Source organism: Oncorhynchus nerka, linkage group LG26 (assembly GCF_034236695.1).
Source record: "Oncorhynchus nerka isolate Pitt River linkage group LG26, Oner_Uvic_2.0, whole genome shotgun sequence".
Taxonomy (NCBI): domain Eukaryota; kingdom Metazoa; phylum Chordata; class Actinopteri; order Salmoniformes; family Salmonidae; genus Oncorhynchus; species Oncorhynchus nerka.
Window position 1 is genome coordinate 31,078,769 of NC_088421.1, and position 18,458 is coordinate 31,097,226.

Sequence of the window (18,458 nt, forward strand, 5' to 3'; positions counted from 1 at the left end):
GATTACCTTCTTCTGGTAGAGAAGGAAAGGCTTCCCACAAAAACCTTCTCAATGAAATGTTAACTGCAAAGTAGCCTATGCCAGCTTGGCAGAATTATATCATCATTATTTGCATCAATCCAGTGGCCATTTGTTTTGCAAACTCCGCAATCACATGAGCACTACAGCAACACCGCTTAACCAAACAAATGTCTCTTCCTGGCGCACACTTGCGTGTAAAGGGTAACTACACCCCAAAATCGAAATGTCTTCAATTTTTCCCAGACCTCAAAAGTGGTCTCCTGCTAGGGTTTTAAACGTTGTTGTGGACATAGAACATCCAATCGTGTTATATTTAGATTAAAAAGGTGTACTTTTGAGAGCGAAAACCTGGAGAAGCAAGGATAAACGGTCAACCGGGAAATGTAAACGGAGAAGAGGGGGAATTATTTTTTTATTTTTTTGTTGGGGGAGGGGTGGTTAGGCAAAACATTGAAAGGGTTTTACAGGGCCCTAATGGACGACAGACATTGACAGTCTCCGAGCCTAAAAACAAATGCTGAATGTAGTGCCTACATTTCGAGGGAAACGCACTGTCCATGATTGGATTTGTTCAGGGCAGGGCAGCACTAACAAACTGCATGTAGTCCAATAAAAAGACACAACATTATTAGGGCGAAAAATAAAAGGCAGTTGCTCCACGCATGACACAAGAGTATCCTCTACTGGAGCAAAAAGCTTACAGCACCTGGTATTCCCAGGCGGTCTCCCATCCAAGTACTAACCAGGCCCGACCCTGCTTAGCTTCCGAGATCGGACGTATTCAGGCTGGTATGGCCGTAAGCGAAGGGAACTCTCTTGGTACACTATATAAAGTCAATGTGCCGCTTATTCATCGGGAGACAGAGAAATGTACACGTTGTGACACTGACAAAGCTCAAACCTTGCTTACATTTCCAGACCATATATTTCACTCTTGTGGGGGGCATATCCTATGTTCACACTTATGACAACTTCATGGACTATATAATACTGCGCGCCCACACGGATTCACAGAATCCAGACTTTAAACCGAAATTCAACAATATTCAAAAATGTTTTGAACTAAGGAGGAAATCAACTAAATCCTTTCAACTTGTTAGAAAATGCATTCATTTGCCCAAGTGAATCATTAGACATCAACCAAATAAATCAGTGATTCGTATTTCCACCCAAACTTTCAGAAACGGCACAGGACTGCCCAGTTTCTGTGCGCATGCGTGCGGAGCGCTACACTTTGTGAAGCCGTTAGCGATGAGGCTAATGATTACCTTCTTCTGGTAGAGAAGGAAAGGCTTCCCACAAAAACCTTCTCAATGAAATGTTAACTGCAAAGTAGCCTATGCCAGCTTGGCAGAATTATATCATCATTATTTGCATCAATCCAGTGGCCATTTGTTTTGCAAACTCCGCAATCACATGAGCACTACAGCAACACCGCTTAACCAAACAAATGTCTCTTCCTGGCGCACACTTGCGTGTAAAGGGTAACTACACCCCAAAATCGAAATGTCTTCAATTTTTCCCAGACCTCAAAAGTGGTCTCCTGCTAGGGTTTTAAACGTTGTTGTGGACATAGAACATCCAATCGTGTTATATTTAGATTAAAAAGGTGTACTTTTGAGAGCGAAAACCTGGAGAAGCAAGGATAAACGGTCAACCGGGAAATGTAAACGGAGAAGAGGGGGAATTATTTTTTTATTTTTTTGTTGGGGGAGGGGTGGTTAGGCAAAACATTGAAAGGGTTTTACAGGGCCCTAATGGACGACAGACATTGACAGTCTCCGAGCCTAAAAACAAATGCTGAATGTAGTGCCTACATTTCGAGGGAAACGCACTGTCCATGATTGGATTTGTTCAGGGCAGGGCAGCACTAACAAACTGCATGTAGTCCAATAAAAAGACACAACATTATTAGGCGAAAAATAAAAGGCAGTTGCTCCACGCATGACACAAGAGTATCCTCTACTGGAGCAAAAGCTTACAGCACCTGGTATTCCCAGGCGGTCTCCCATCCAAGTACTAACCAGGCCCGACCCTGCTTAGCTTCCGAGATCGGACGAGATCGGGCGTATTCAGGCTGGTATGGCCGTAAGCGAAGGGAACTCTCTTGGTACACTATATAAAGTCAATGTGCCGCTTATTCATCGGGAGACAGAGAAATGTACACGTTGTGACACACTGACAAAGCTCAAACCTTGCTTACATTTCCAGACCATATATTTCACTCTTGTGTGGGGGGGCATATCCTATGTTCACACTTATGACAACTTCATGGACTATATAATACTGCGCGCCCACACGGATTCACAGAATCCAGACTTTAAACCGAAATTCAACAATATTCAAAAATGTTTTGAACTAAGGAGGAAATCAACTAAATCCTTTCAACTTGTTAGAAAATGCATTCATTTGCCCAAGTGAATCATTAGACATCAACCAAATAAATCAGTGATTCGTATTTCCACCCAAACTTTCAGAAACGGCACAGGACTGCCCAGTTTCTGTGCGCATGCGTGCGGAGCCTACACTTTGTGAAGCCGTTAGCGATGAGGCTAATGATTACCTTCTTCTGGTAGAGAAGGAAAGGCTTCCCACAAAAACCTTCTCAATGAAATGTTAACTGCAAAGTAGCCTATGCCAGCTTGGCAGAATTATATCATCATTATTTGCATCAATCCAGTGGCCATTTGTTTTGCAAACTCCGCAATCACATGAGCACTACAGCAACACCGCTTAACCAAACAAATGTCTCTTCCTGGCGCACACTTGCGTGTAAAGGGTAACTACACCCCAAAATCGAAATGTCTTCAATTTTTCCCAGACCTCAAAAGTGGTCTCCTGCTAGGGTTTTAAACGTTGTTGTGGACATAGAACATCCAATCGTGTTATATTTAGATTAAAAAGGTGTACTTTTGAGAGCGAAAACCTGGAGAAGCAAGGATAAACGGTCAACCGGGAAATGTAAACGGAGAAGAGGGGGAATTTTTTTTTTTTTTTTTGGGGGGGGGGGGGTGGTTAGGCAAAACATTGAAAGGGTTTTACAGGGCCCTAATGGACGACAGACATTGACAGTCTCCGAGCCTAAAAACAAATGCTGAATGTAGTGCCTACATTTCGAGGGAAACGCACTGTCCATGATTGGATTTGTTCAGGGCAGGGCAGCACTAACAAACTGCATGTAGTCCAATAAAAAGACACAACATTATTAGGGCGAAAAATAAAAGGCAGTTGCTCCACGCATGACACAAGAGTATCCTCTACTGGAGCAAAAAGCTTACAGCACCTGGTATTCCCAGGCGGTCTCCCATCCAAGTACTAACCAGGCCCGACCCTGCTTAGCTTCCGAGATCGGACGAGATCGGGCGTATTCAGGCTGGTATGGCCGTAAGCGAAGGGAACTCTCTTGGTACACTATATAAAGTCAATGTGCCGCTTATTCATCGGGAGACAGAGAAATGTACACGTTGTGACACACTGACAAAGCTCAAACCTTGCTTACATTTCCAGACCATATATTTCACTCTTGTGGGGGGGCATATCCTATGTTCACATTTATGACAACTTCATGGACTATATAATACTGCGCGCCCACACGGATTCACAGAATCCAGACTTTAAACCGAAATTCAACAATATTCAAAAATGTTTTGAACTAAGGAGGAAATCAACTAAATCCTTTCAACTTGTTAGAAAATGCATTCATTTGCCCAAGTGAATCATTAGACATCAACCAAATAAATCAGTGATTCGTATTTCCACCCAAACTTTCAGAAACGGCACAGGACTGCCCAGTTTCTGTGCGCATGCGTGCGGAGCGCTACACTTTGTGAAGCCGTTAGCGATGAGGCTAATGATTACCTTCTTCTGGTAGAGAAGGAAAGGCTTCCCACAAAAACCTTCTCAATGAAATGTTAACTGCAAAGTAGCCTATGCCAGCTTGGCAGAATTATATCATCATTATTTGCATCAATCCAGTGGCCATTTGTTTTGCAAACTCCGCAATCACATGAGCACTACAGCAACACCGCTTAACCAAACAAATGTCTCTACCTGGCGCACACTTGCGTGTAAAGGGTAACTACACCCCAAAATCGATATGTCTTCAATTTTTCCCAGACCTCAAAAGTGGTCTCCTGCTAGGGTTTTAAACGTTGTTGTGGACATAGAACATCCAATCGTGTTATATTTAGATTAAAAAGGTGTACTTTTGAGAGCGAAAACCTGGAGAAGCAAGGATAAACGGTCAACCGGGAAATGTAAACGGAGAAGAGGGGGAATTATTTTTTTATTTTTTTTGTTGGGGGGGGAGGGGTGGTTAGGCAAAACATTGAAAGGGTTTTACAGGGCCCTAATGGACGACAGACATTGACAGTCTCCGAGCCTAAAAACAAATGCTGAATGTAGTGCCTACATTTCGAGGGAAACGCACTGTCCATGATTGGATTTGTTCAGGGCAGGGCAGCACTAACAAACTGCATGTAGTCCAATAAAAAGACACAACATTATTAGGGCGAAAAATAAAAGGCAGTTGCTCCACGCATGACACAAGAGTATCCTCTACTGGAGCAAAAGCTTACAGCACCTGGTATTCCCAGGCGGTCTCCCATCCAAGTACTAACCAGGCCCGACCCTGCTTAGCTTCCGAGATCGGACGAGATCGGGCGTATTCAGGCTGGTATGGCCGTAAGCGAAGGGAACTCTCTTGGTACACTATATAAAGTCAATGTGCCGCTTATTCATCGGGAGACAGAGAAATGTACACGTTGTGACACACTGACAAAGCTCAAACCTTGCTTACATTTCCAGACCATATATTTCACTCTTGTGGGGGGGCATATCCTATGTTCACACTTATGACAACTTCATGGACTATATAATACTGCGCGCCCACACGGATTCACAGAATCCAGACTTTAAACCGAAATTCAACAATATTCAAAAATGTTTTGAACTAAGGAGGAAATCAACTAAATCCTTTCAACTTGTTAGAAAATGCATTCATTTGCCCAAGTGAATCATTAGACATCAACCAAATAAATCAGTGATTCGTATTTCCACCCAAACTTTCAGAAACGGCACAGGACTGCCCAGTTTCTGTGCGCATGCGTGCGGAGCGCTACACTTTGTGAAGCCGTTAGCGATGAGGCTAATGATTACCTTCTTCTGGTAGAGAAGGAAAGGCTTCCCACAAAAACCTTCTCAATGAAATGTTAACTGCAAAGTAGCCTATGCCAGCTTGGCAGAATTATATCATCATTATTTGCATCAATCCAGTGGCCATTTGTTTTGCAAACTCCGCAATCACATGAGCACTACAGCAACACCGCTTAACCAAACAAATGTCTCTACCTGGCGCACACTTGCGTGTAAAGGGTAACTACACCCCAAAATCGAAATGTCTTCAATTTTTCCCAGACCTCAAAAGTGGTCTCCTGCTAGGGTTTTAAACGTTGTTGTGGACATAGAACATCCAATCGTGTTATATTTAGATTAAAAAGGTGTACTTTTGAGAGCGAAAACCTGGAGAAGCAAGGATAAACGGTCAACCGGGAAATGTAAACGGAGAAGAGGGGGAATTATTTTTTTTTTTTTTGTTTGGGGGGGGAGGGGTGGTTAGGCAAAACATTGAAAGGGTTTTACAGGGCCCTAATGGACGACAGACATTGACAGTCTCCGAGCCTAAAAACAAATGCTGAATGTAGTGCCTACATTTCGAGGGAAACGCACTGTCCATGATTGGATTTGTTCAGGGCAGGGCAGCACTAACAAACTGCATGTAGTCCAATAAAAAGACACAACATTATTAGGGCGAAAAATAAAAGGCAGTTGCTCCACGCATGACACAAGAGTATCCTCTACTGGAGCAAAAAGCTTACAGCACCTGGTATTCCCAGGCGGTCTCCCATCCAAGTACTAACCAGGCCCGACCCTGCTTAGCTTCCGAGATCGGGCGTATTCAGGCTGGTATGGCCGTAAGCGAAGGGAACTCTCTTGGTACACTATATAAAGTCAATGTGCCGCTTATTCATCGGGAGACAGAGAAATGTACACGTTGTGACACACTGACAAAGCTCAAACCTTGCTTACATTTCCAGACCATATATTTCACTCTTGTGGGGGGCATATCCTATGTTCACACTTATGACAACTTCATGGACTATATAATACTGCGCGCCCACACGGATTCACAGAATCCAGACTTTAAACCGAAATTCAACAATATTCAAAAATGTTTTGAACTAAGGAGGAAATCAACTAAATCCTTTCAACTTGTTAGAAAATGCATTCATTTGCCCAAGTGAATCATTAGACATCAACCAAATAAATCAGTGATTCGTATTTCCACCCAAACTTTCAGAAACGGCACAGGACTGCCCAGTTTCTGTGCGCATGCGTGCGGAGCGCTACACTTTGTGAAGCCGTTAGCGATGAGGCTAATGATTACCTTCTTCTGGTAGAGAAGGAAAGGCTTCCCACAAAAACCTTCTCAATGAAATGTTAACTGCAAAGTAGCCTATGCCAGCTTGGCAGAATTATATCATCATTATTTGCATCAATCCAGTGGCCATTTGTTTTGCAAACTCCGCAATCACATGAGCACTACAGCAACACCGCTTAACCAAACAAATGTCTCTTCCTGGCGCACACTTGCGTGTAAAGGGTAACTACACCCCAAAATCGATATGTCTTCAATTTTTCCCAGACCTCAAAAGTGGTCTCCTGCTAGGGTTTTAAACGTTGTTGTGGACATAGAACATCCAATCGTGTTATATTTAGATTAAAAAGGTGTACTTTTGAGAGCGAAAACCTGGAGAAGCAAGGATAAACGGTCAACCGGGAAATGTAAACGGAGAAGAGGGGGAATTATTTTTTTTTTTTTTGTTGGGGGGAGGGGTGGTTAGGCAAAACATTGAAAGGGTTTTACAGGGCCCTAATGGACGACAGACATTGACAGTCTCCGAGCCTAAAAACAAATGCTGAATGTAGTGCCTACATTTCGAGGGAAACGCACTGTCCATGATTGGATTTGTTCAGGGCAGGGCAGCACTAACAAACTGCATGTAGTCCAATAAAAAGACACAACATTATTAGGGCGAAAAATAAAAGGCAGTTGCTCCACGCATGACACAAGAGTATCCTCTACTGGAGCAAAAAGCTTACAGCACCTGGTATTCCCAGGCGGTCTCCCATCCAAGTACTAACCAGGCCCGACCCTGCTTAGCTTCCGAGATCGGACGAGATCGGGCGTATTCAGGCTGGTATGGCCGTAAGCGAAGGGAACTCTCTTGGTACACTATATAAAGTCAATGTGCCGCTTATTCATCGGGAGACAGAGAAATGTACACGTTGTGACACACTGACAAAGCTCAAACCTTGCTTACATTTCCAGACCATATATTTCACTCTTGTGGGGGGGGCATATCCTATGTTCACACTTATGACAACTTCATGGACTATATAATACTGCGCGCCCACACGGATTCACAGAATCCAGACTTTAAACCGAAATTCAACAATATTCAAAAATGTTTTGAACTAAGGAGGAAATCAACTAAATCCTTTCAACTTGTTAGAAAATGCATTCATTTGCCAAGTGAATCATTAGACATCAACCAAATAAATCAGTGATTCGTATTTCCACCCAAACTTTCAGAAACGGCACAGGACTGCCCAGTTTCTGTGCGCATGCGTGCGGAGCGCTACACTTTGTGAAGCCGTTAGCGATGAGGCTAATGATTACCTTCTTCTGGTAGAGAAGGAAAGGCTTCCCACAAAAACCTTCTCAATGAAATGTTAACTGCAAAGTAGCCTATGCCAGCTTGGCAGAATTATATCATCATTATTTGCATCAATCCAGTGGCCATTTGTTTTGCAAACTCCGCAATCACATGAGCACTACAGCAACACCGCTTAACCAAACAAATGTCTCTACCTGGCGCACACTTGCGTGTAAAGGGTAACTACACCCCAAAATCGATATGTCTTCAATTTTTCCCAGACCTCAAAAGTGGTCTCCTGCTAGGGTTTTAAACGTTGTTGTGGACATAGAACATCCAATCGTGTTATATTTAGATTAAAAAGGTGTACTTTTGAGAGCGAAAACCTGGAGAAGCAAGGATAAACGGTCAACCGGAAATGTAAACGGAGAAGAGGGGGAATTATTTTTTTATTTTTTTGTTGGGGGAGGGGTGGTTAGGCAAAACATTGAAAGGGTTTTACAGGGCCCTAATGGACGACAGACATTGACAGTCTCCGAGCCTAAAAACAAATGCTGAATGTAGTGCCTACATTTCGAGGGAAACGCACTGTCCATGATTGGATTTGTTCAGGGCAGGGCAGCACTAACAAACTGCATGTAGTCCAATAAAAAGACACAACATTATTAGGGCGAAAAATAAAGGCAGTTGCTCCACGCATGACACAAGAGTATCCTCTACTGGAGCAAAAGCTTACAGCACCTGGTATTCCCAGGCGGTCTCCCATCCAAGTACTAACCAGGCCCGACCCTGCTTAGCTTCCGAGATCGGACGAGATCGGGCGTATTCAGGCTGGTATGGCCGTAAGCGAAGGAACTCTCTTGGTACACTATATAAAGTCAATGTGCCGCTTATTCATCGGGAGACAGAGAAATGTACACGTTGTGACACACTGACAAAGCTCAAACCTTGCTTACATTTCCAGACCATATATTTCACTCTTGTGGGGGGGGCATATCCTATGTTCACACTTATGACAACTTCATGGACTATATAATACTGCGCCCACACGGATTCACAGAATCCAGACTTTAAACCGAAATTCAACAATATTCAAAAATGTTTTGAACTAAGGAGGAAATCAACTAAATCCTTTCAACTTGTTAGAAAATGCATTCATTTGCCCAAGTGAATCATTAGACATCAACCAAATAAATCAGTGATTCGTATTTCCACCCAAACTTTCAGAAACGGCACAGGACTGCCCAGTTTCTGTGCGCATGCGTGCGGAGCGCTACACTTTGTGAAGCCGTTAGCGATGAGGCTAATGATTACCTTCTTCTGGTAGAGAAGGAAAGGCTTCCCACAAAAACCTTCTCAATGAAATGTTAACTGCAAAGTAGCCTATGCCAGCTTGGCAGAATTATATCATCATTATTTGCATCAATCCAGTGGCCATTTGTTTTGCAAACTCCGCAATCACATGAGCACTACAGCAACACCGCTTAACCAAACAAATGTCTCTACCTGGCGCACACTTGCGTGTAAAGGGTAACTACACCCCAAAATCGATATGTCTTCAATTTTTCCCAGACCTCAAAAGTGGTCTCCTGCTAGGGTTTTAAACGTTGTTGTGGACATAGAACATCCAATCGTGTTATATTTAGATTAAAAAGGTGTACTTTTGAGAGCGAAAACCTGGAGAAGCAAGGATAAACGGTCAACCGGGAAATGTAAACGGAGAAGAGGGGGAATTATTTTTTTTTTTTTTTGTTGGGGGAGGGGTGGTTAGGCAAAACATTGAAAGGGTTTTACAGGGCCCTAATGGACGACAGACATTGACAGTCTCCGAGCCTAAAAACAAATGCTGAATGTAGTGCCTACATTTCGAGGGAAACGCACTGTCCATGATTGGATTTGTTCAGGGCAGGGCAGCACTAACAAACTGCATGTAGTCCAATAAAAAGACACAACATTATTAGGGCGAAAAATAAAAGGCAGTTGCTCCACGCATGACACAAGAGTATCCTCTACTGGAGCAAAAGCTTACAGCACCTGGTATTCCCAGGCGGTCTCCCATCCAAGTACTAACCAGGCCCGACCCTGCTTAGCTTCCGAGATCGGACGAGATCGGGCGTATTCAGGCTGGTATGGCCGTAAGCGAAGGGAACTCTCTTGGTACACTATATAAAGTCAATGTGCCGCTTATTCATCGGGAGACAGAGAAATGTACACGTTGTGACACACTGACAAAGCTCAAACCTTGCTTACATTTCCAGACCATATATTTCACTCTTGTGGGGGGCATATCCTATGTTCACACTTATGACAACTTCATGGACTATATAATACTGCGCGCCCACACGGATTCACAGAATCCAGACTTTAAACCGAAATTCAACAATATTCAAAAATGTTTTGAACTAAGGAGGAAATCAACTAAATCCTTTCAACTTGTTAGAAAATGCATTCATTTGCCCAAGTGAATCATTAGACATCAACCAAATAAATCAGTGATTCGTATTTCCACCCAAACTTTCAGAAACGGCACAGGACTGCCCAGTTTCTGTGCGCATGCGTGCGGAGCGCTACACTTTGTGAAGCCGTTAGCGATGAGGCTAATGATTACCTTCTTCTGGTAGAGAAGGAAAGGCTTCCCACAAAAACCTTCTCAATGAAATGTTAACTGCAAAGTAGCCTATGCCAGCTTGGCAGAATTATATCATCATTATTTGCATCAATCCAGTGGCCATTTGTTTTGCAAACTCCGCAATCACATGAGCACTACAGCAACACCGCTTAACCAAACAAATGTCTCTACCTGGCGCACACTTGCGTGTAAAGGGTAACTACACCCCAAAATCGATATGTCTTCAATTTTTCCCAGACCTCAAAAGTGGTCTCCTGCTAGGGTTTTAAACGTTGTTGTGGACATAGAACATCCAATCGTGTTATATTTAGATTAAAAAGGTGTACTTTTGAGAGCGAAAACCTGGAGAAGCAAGGATAAACGGTCAACCGGGAAATGTAAACGGAGAAGAGGGGGAATTATTTTTTTATTTTTTTGTTGGGGGGAGGGGTGGTTAGGCAAAACATTGAAAGGGTTTTACAGGGCCCTAATGGACGACAGACATTGACAGTCTCCGAGCCTAAAAACAAATGCTGAATGTAGTGCCTACATTTCGAGGGAAACGCACTGTCCATGATTGGATTTGTTCAGGGCAGGGCAGCACTAACAAACTGCATGTAGTCCAATAAAAAGACACAACATTATTAGGGCGAAAAATAAAAGGCAGTTGCTCCACGCATGACACAAGAGTATCCTCTACTGGAGCAAAAGCTTACAGCACCTGGTATTCCCAGGCGGTCTCCCATCCAAGTACTAACCAGGCCCGACCCTGCTTAGCTTCCGAGATCGGACGAGATCGGGCGTATTCAGGCTGGTATGGCCGTAAGCGAAGGGAACTCTCTTGGTACACTATATAAAGTCAATGTGCCGCTTATTCATCGGGAGACAGAGAAATGTACACGTTGTGACACACTGACAAAGCTCAAACCTTGCTTACATTTCCAGACCATATATTTCACTCTTGTGGGGGGGGCATATCCTATGTTCACACTTATGACAACTTCATGGACTATATAATACTGCGCGCCCACACGGATTCACAGAATCCAGACTTTAAACCGAAATTCAACAATATTCAAAAATGTTTTGAACTAAGGAGGAAATCAACTAAATCCTTTCAACTTGTTAGAAAATGCATTCATTTGCCCAAGTGAATCATTAGACATCAACCAAATAAATCAGTGATTCGTATTTCCACCCAAACTTTCAGAAACGGCACAGGACTGCCCAGTTTCTGTGCGCATGCGTGCGGAGCGCTACACTTTGTGAAGCCGTTAGCGATGAGGCTAATGATTACCTTCTTCTGGTAGAGAAGGAAAGGCTTCCCACAAAAACCTTCTCAATGAAATGTTAACTGCAAAGTAGCCTATGCCAGCTTGGCAGAATTATATCATCATTATTTGCATCAATCCAGTGGCCATTTGTTTTGCAAACTCCGCAATCACATGAGCACTACAGCAACACCGCTTAACCAAACAAATGTCTCTACCTGGCGCACACTTGCGTGTAAAGGGTAACTACACCCCAAAAATCGATATGTCTTCAATTTTTCCCAGACCTCAAAAGTGGTCTCCTGCTAGGGTTTTAAACGTTGTTGTGGACATAGAACATCCAATCGTGTTATATTTAGATTAAAAAGGTGTACTTTTGAGAGCGAAAACCTGGAGAAGCAAGGATAAACGGTCAACCGGGAAATGTAAACGGAGAAGAGGGGGAATTATTTTTTTTTTTTTTGTTGGGGGAGGGGTGGTTAGGCAAAACATTGAAAGGGTTTTACAGGGCCCTAATGGACGACAGACATTGACAGTCTCCGAGCCTAAAAACAAATGCTGAATGTAGTGCCTACATTTCGAGGGAAACGCACTGTCCATGATTGGATTTGTTCAGGGCAGGGCAGCACTAACAAACTGCATGTAGTCCAATAAAAAGACACAACATTATTAGGGCGAAAAATAAAAGGCAGTTGCTCCACGCATGACACAAGAGTATCCTCTACTGGAGCAAAAGCTTACAGCACCTGGTATTCCCAGGCGGTCTCCCATCCAAGTACTAACCAGGCCCGACCCTGCTTAGCTTCCGAGATCGGACGAGATCGGGCGTATTCAGGCTGGTATGGCCGTAAGCGAAGGGAACTCTCTTGGTACACTATATAAAGTCAATGTGCCGCTTATTCATCGGGAGACAGAGAAATGTACACGTTGTGACACACTGACAAAGCTCAAACCTTGCTTACATTTCCAGACCATATATTTCACTCTTGTGGGGGGCATATCCTATGTTCACACTTATGACAACTTCATGGACTATATAATACTGCGCGCCCACACGGATTCACAGAATCCAGACTTTAAACCGAAATTCAACAATATTCAAAAATGTTTTGAACTAAGGAGGAAATCAACTAAATCCTTTCAACTTGTTAGAAAATGCATTCATTTGCCCAAGTGAATCATTAGACATCAACCAAATAAATCAGTGATTCGTATTTCCACCCAAACTTTCAGAAACGGCACAGGACTGCCCAGTTTCTGTGCGCATGCGTGCGGAGCGCTACACTTTGTGAAGCCGTTAGCGATGAGGCTAATGATTACCTTCTTCTGGTAGAGAAGGAAAGGCTTCCCACAAAAACCTTCTCAATGAAATGTTAACTGCAAAGTAGCCTATGCCAGCTTGGCAGAATTATATCATCATTATTTGCATCAATCCAGTGGCCATTTGTTTTGCAAACTCCGCAATCACATGAGCACTACAGCAACACCGCTTAACCAAACAAATGTCTCTACCTGGCGCACACTTGCGTGTAAAGGGTAACTACACCCCAAAATCGATATGTCTTCAATTTTTCCCAGACCTCAAAAGTGGTCTCCTGCTAGGGTTTTAAACGTTGTTGTGGACATAGAACATCCAATCGTGTTATATTTAGATTAAAAAGGTGTACTTTTGAGAGCGAAAACCTGGAGAAGCAAGGATAAACGGTCAACCGGGAAATGTAAACGGAGAAGAGGGGGAATTATTTTTTTTTTTTTTTTTGGGGGGGGGGTGGTTAGGCAAAACATTGAAAGGGTTTTACAGGGCCCTAATGGACGACAGACATTGACAGTCTCCGAGCCTAAAAACAAATGCTGAATGTAGTGCCTACATTTCGAGGGAAACGCACTGTCCATGATTGGATTTGTTCAGGGCAGGGCAGCACTAACAAACTGCATGTAGTCCAATAAAAAGACACAACATTATTAGGGCGAAAAATAAAAGGCAGTTGCTCCACGCATGACACAAGAGTATCCTCTACTGGAGCAAAAGCTTACAGCACCTGGTATTCCCAGGCGGTCTCCCATCCAAGTACTAACCAGGCCCGACCCTGCTTAGCTTCCGAGATCGGACGAGATCGGGCGTATTCAGGCTGGTATGGCCGTAAGCGAAGGGAACTCTCTTGGTACACTATATAAAGTCAATGTGCCGCTTATTCATCGGGAGACAGAGAAATGTACACGTTGTGACACACTGACAAAGCTCAAACCTTGCTTACATTTCCAGACCATATATTTCACTCTTGTGGGGGGCATATCCTATGTTCACACTTATGACAACTTCATGGACTATATAATACTGCGCGCCCACACGGATTCACAGAATCCAGACTTTAAACCGAAATTCAACAATATTCAAAAATGTTTTGAACTAAGGAGGAAATCAACTAAATCCTTTCAACTTGTTAGAAAATGCATTCATTTGCCCAAGTGAATCATTAGACATCAACCAAATAAATCAGTGATTCGTATTTCCACCCAAACTTTCAGAAACGGCACAGGACTGCCCAGTTTCTGTGCGCATGCGTGCGGAGCGCTACACTTTGTGAAGCCGTTAGCGATGAGGCTAATGATTACCTTCTTCTGGTAGAGAAGGAAAGGCTTCCCACAAAAACCTTCTCAATGAAATGTTAACTGCAAAGTAGCCTATGCCAGCTTGGCAGAATTATATCATCATTATTTGCATCAATCCAGTGGCCATTTGTTTTGCAAACTCCGCAATCACATGAGCACTACAGCAACACCGCTTAACCAAACAAATGTCTCTACCTGGCGCACACTTGCGTGTAAAGGGTAACTACACCCCAAAATCGATATGTCTTCAATTTTTCCCAGACCTCAAAAGTGGTCTCCTGCTAGGGTTTTAAACGTTGTTGTGGACATAGAACATCCAATCGTGTTATATTTAGATTAAAAAGGTGTACTTTTGAGAGCGAAAACCTGGAGAAGCAAGGATAAACGGTCAACCGGGAAATGTAAACGGAGAAGAGGGGGAATTATTTTTTTATTTTTTTGTTGGGGGAGGGGTGGTTAGGCAAAACATTGAAAGGGTTTTACAGGGCCCTAATGGACGACAGACATTGACAGTCTCCGAGCCTAAAAACAAATGCTGAATGTAGTGCCTACATTTCGAGGGAAACGCACTGTCCATGATTGGATTTGTTCAGGGCAGGGCAGCACTAACAAACTGCATGTAGTCCAATAAAAAGACACAACATTATTAGGGCGAAAAATAAAAGGCAGTTGCTCCACGCATGACACAAGAGTATCCTCTACTGGAGCAAAAAGCTTACAGCACCTGGTATTCCCAGGCGGTCTCCCATCCAAGTACTAACCAGGCCCGACCCTGCTTAGCTTCCGAGATCGGACGAGATCGGGCGTATTCAGGCTGGTATGGCCGTAAGCGAAGGGAACTCTCTTGGTACACTATATAAAGTCAATGTGCCGCTTATTCATCGGGAGACAGAGAAATGTACACGTTGTGACACACTGACAAAGCTCAAACCTTGCTTACATTTCCAGACCATATATTTCACTCTTGTGGGGGGGGCATATCCTATGTTCACACTTATGACAACTTCATGGACTATATAATACTGCGCGCCCACACGGATTCACAGAATCCAGACTTTAAACCGAAATTCAACAATATTCAAAAATGTTTTGAACTAAGGAGGAAATCAACTAAATCCTTTCAACTTGTTAGAAAATGCATTCATTTGCCCAAGTGAATCATTAGACATCAACCAAATAAATCAGTGATTCGTATTTCCACCCAAACTTTCAGAAACGGCACAGGACTGCCCAGTTTCTGTGCGCATGCGTGCGGAGCGCTACACTTTGTGAAGCCGTTAGCGATGAGGCTAATGATTACCTTCTTCTGGTAGAGAAGGAAAGGCTTCCCACAAAAACCTTCTCAATGAAATGTTAACTGCAAAGTAGCCTATGCCAGCTTGGCAGAATTATATCATCATTATTTGCATCAATCCAGTGGCCATTTGTTTTGCAAACTCCGCAATCACATGAGCACTACAGCAACACCGCTTAACCAAACAAATGTCTCTACCTGGCGCACACTTGCGTGTAAAGGGTAACTACACCCCAAAATCGATATGTCTTCAATTTTTCCCAGACCTCAAAAGTGGTCTCCTGCTAGGGTTTTAAACGTTGTTGTGGACATAGAACATCCAATCGTGTTATATTTAGATTAAAAAGGTGTACTTTTGAGAGCGAAAACCTGGAGAAGCAAGGATAAACGGTCAACCGGGAAATGTAAACGGAGAAGAGGGGGAATTATTTTTTTTTTTTTTGTTGGGGGGAGGGGTGGTTAGGCAAAACATTGAAAGGGTTTTACAGGGCCCTAATGGACGACAGACATTGACAGTCTCCGAGCCTAAAAACAAATGCTGAATGTAGTGCCTACATTTCGAGGGAAACGCACTGTCCATGATTGGATTTGTTCAGGGCAGGGCAGCACTAACAAACTGCATGTAGTCCAATAAAAAGACACAACATTATTAGGGCGAAAAATAAAAGGCAGTTGCTCCACGCATGACACAAGAGTATCCTCTACTGGAGCAAAAGCTTACAGCACCTGGTATTCCCAGGCGGTCTCCCATCCAAGTACTAACCAGGCCCGACCCTGCTTAGCTTCCGAGATCGGACGAGATCGGGCGTATTCAGGCTGGTATGGCCGTAAGCGAAGGGAACTCTCTTGGTACACTATATAAAGTCAATGTGCCGCTTATTCATCGGGAGACAGAGAAATGTACACGTTGTGACACACTGACAAAGCTCAAACCTTGCTTACATTTCCAGACCATATATTTCACTCTTGTGGGGGGCATATCCTATGTTCACACTTATGACAACTTCATGGACTATATAATACTGCGCGCCCACACGGATTCACAGAATCCAGACTTTAAACCGAAATTCAACAATATTCAAAAATGTTTTGAACTAAGGAGGAAATCAACTAAATCCTTTCAACTTGTTAGAAAATGCATTCATTTGCCCAAGTGAATCATTAGACATCAACCAAATAAATCAGTGATTCGTATTTCCACCCAAACTTTCAGAAACGGCACAGGACTGCCCAGTTTCTGTGCGCATGCGTGCGGAGCGCTACACTTTGTGAAGCCGTTAGCGATGAGGCTAATGATTACCTTCTTCTGGTAGAGAAGGAAAGGCTTCCCACAAAAACCTTCTCAATGAAATGTTAACTGCAAAGTAGCCTATGCCAGCTTGGCAGAATTATATCATCATTATTTGCATCAATCCAGTGGCCATTTGTTTTGCAAACTCCGCAATCACATGAGCACTACAGCAACACCGCTTAACCAAACAAATGTCTCTACCTGGCGCACACTTGCGTGTAAAGGGTAACTACACCCCAAAATCGATATGTCTTCAATTTTTCCCAGACCTCAAAAGTGGTCTCCTGCTAGGGTTTTAAACGTTGTTGTGGACATAGAACATCCAATCGTGTTATATTTAGATTAAAAAGGTGTACTTTTGAGAGCGAAAACCTGGAGAAGCAAGGATAAACGGTCAACCGGGAAATGTAAACGGAGAAGAGGGGGAATTATTTTTTTTTTTTTTTTGTTGGGGGAGGGGTGGTTAGGCAAAACATTGAAAGGGTTTTACAGGGCCCTAATGGACGACAGACATTGACAGTCTCCGAGCCTAAAAACAAATGCTGAATGTAGTGCCTACATTTCGAGGGAAACGCACTGTCCATGATTGGATTTGTTCAGGGCAGGGCAGCACTAACAAACTGCATGTAGTCCAATAAAAAGACACAACATTATTAGGGCGAAAAATAAAAGGCAGTTGCTCCACGCATGACACAAGAGTATCCTCTACTGGAGCAAAAGCTTACAGCACCTGGTATTCCCAGGCGGTCTCCCATCCAAGTACTAACCAGGCCCGACCCTGCTTAGCTTCCGAGATCGGACGAGATCGGGCGTATTCAGGCTGGTATGGCCGTAAGCGAAGGGGAACTCTCTTGGTACACTATATAAAGTCAATGTGCCGCTTATTCATCGGGAGACAGAGAAATGTACACGTTGTGACACACTGACAAAGCTCAAACCTTGCTTACATTTCCAGACCATATATTTCACTCTTGTGGGGGGGGCATATCCTATGTTCACACTTATGACAACTTCATGGACTATATAATACTGCGCGCCCACACGGATTCACAGAATCCAGACTTTAAACCGAAATTCAACAATATTCAAAAATGTTTTGAACTAAGGAGGAAATCAACTAAATCCTTTCAACTTGTTAGAAAATGCATTCATTTGCCCAAGTGAATCATTAGACATCAACCAAATAAATCAGTGATTCGTATTTCCACCCAAACTTTCAGAAACGGCACAGGACTGCCCAGTTTCTGTGCGCATGCGTGCGGAGCGCTACACTTTGTGAAGCCGTTAGCGATGAGGCTAATGATTACCTTCTTCTGGTAGAGAAGGAAAGGCTTCCCACAAAAACCTTCTCAATGAAATGTTAACTGCAAAGTAGCCTATGCCAGCTTGGCAGAATTATATCATCATTATTTGCATCAATCCAGTGGCCATTTGTTTTGCAAACTCCGCAATCACATGAGCACTACAGCAACACCGCTTAACCAAACAAATGTCTCTACCTGGCGCACACTTGCGTGTAAAGGGTAACTACACCCCAAAATCGATATGTCTTCAATTTTTCCCAGACCTCAAAAGTGGTCTCCTGCTAGGGTTTTAAACGTTGTTGTGGACATAGAACATCCAATCGTGTTATATTTAGATTAAA

The 18,458-nt window shown here is 43.3% G+C and overlaps 12 non-coding genes and 2 pseudogenes across 12 annotated transcripts; all 14 read right to left on the reverse strand.

Annotated features, from left to right (window-relative positions):
• Positions 1-715: 715 nt before the first annotated feature.
• Positions 716-824, reverse strand: LOC135565047 (5S ribosomal RNA; annotated as a pseudogene).
• Positions 825-1,996: 1,172 nt separating this feature from the next.
• LOC135565003 (5S ribosomal RNA) lies at positions 1,997-2,115 on the reverse strand. The gene has a single exon (XR_010461330.1). It is a non-coding gene; the product is annotated as a 5S ribosomal RNA (ribosomal RNA).
• A 1,177-nt stretch (positions 2,116-3,292) lies between these two features.
• LOC135565005 (5S ribosomal RNA) lies at positions 3,293-3,411 on the reverse strand. The gene has a single exon (XR_010461332.1). It is a non-coding gene; the product is annotated as a 5S ribosomal RNA (ribosomal RNA).
• A 1,180-nt stretch (positions 3,412-4,591) lies between these two features.
• Positions 4,592-4,710, reverse strand: LOC135565006 (5S ribosomal RNA). Its single transcript, XR_010461333.1, has one exon. It is a non-coding gene; the product is annotated as a 5S ribosomal RNA (ribosomal RNA).
• A 1,180-nt stretch (positions 4,711-5,890) lies between these two features.
• On the reverse strand, positions 5,891-5,999 carry LOC135565046 (5S ribosomal RNA; annotated as a pseudogene).
• Positions 6,000-7,175: 1,176 nt separating this feature from the next.
• LOC135565007 (5S ribosomal RNA) lies at positions 7,176-7,294 on the reverse strand. Its single transcript, XR_010461334.1, has one exon. It is a non-coding gene; the product is annotated as a 5S ribosomal RNA (ribosomal RNA).
• A 1,174-nt stretch (positions 7,295-8,468) lies between these two features.
• LOC135565008 (5S ribosomal RNA) lies at positions 8,469-8,587 on the reverse strand. The gene has a single exon (XR_010461335.1). It is a non-coding gene; the product is annotated as a 5S ribosomal RNA (ribosomal RNA).
• Positions 8,588-9,761: 1,174 nt separating this feature from the next.
• Positions 9,762-9,880, reverse strand: LOC135565009 (5S ribosomal RNA). Its single transcript, XR_010461336.1, has one exon. It is a non-coding gene; the product is annotated as a 5S ribosomal RNA (ribosomal RNA).
• Positions 9,881-11,056: 1,176 nt separating this feature from the next.
• On the reverse strand, positions 11,057-11,175 carry LOC135565010 (5S ribosomal RNA). The gene has a single exon (XR_010461337.1). It is a non-coding gene; the product is annotated as a 5S ribosomal RNA (ribosomal RNA).
• A 1,177-nt stretch (positions 11,176-12,352) lies between these two features.
• On the reverse strand, positions 12,353-12,471 carry LOC135565012 (5S ribosomal RNA). The gene has a single exon (XR_010461339.1). It is a non-coding gene; the product is annotated as a 5S ribosomal RNA (ribosomal RNA).
• Positions 12,472-13,645: 1,174 nt separating this feature from the next.
• Positions 13,646-13,764, reverse strand: LOC135565013 (5S ribosomal RNA). Its single transcript, XR_010461340.1, has one exon. It is a non-coding gene; the product is annotated as a 5S ribosomal RNA (ribosomal RNA).
• Positions 13,765-14,940: 1,176 nt separating this feature from the next.
• Positions 14,941-15,059, reverse strand: LOC135565014 (5S ribosomal RNA). The gene has a single exon (XR_010461341.1). It is a non-coding gene; the product is annotated as a 5S ribosomal RNA (ribosomal RNA).
• A 1,177-nt stretch (positions 15,060-16,236) lies between these two features.
• LOC135565015 (5S ribosomal RNA) lies at positions 16,237-16,355 on the reverse strand. The gene has a single exon (XR_010461342.1). It is a non-coding gene; the product is annotated as a 5S ribosomal RNA (ribosomal RNA).
• A 1,176-nt stretch (positions 16,356-17,531) lies between these two features.
• Positions 17,532-17,650, reverse strand: LOC135565016 (5S ribosomal RNA). Its single transcript, XR_010461343.1, has one exon. It is a non-coding gene; the product is annotated as a 5S ribosomal RNA (ribosomal RNA).
• Between the last annotated feature and the right edge of the window lie 808 nt (positions 17,651-18,458).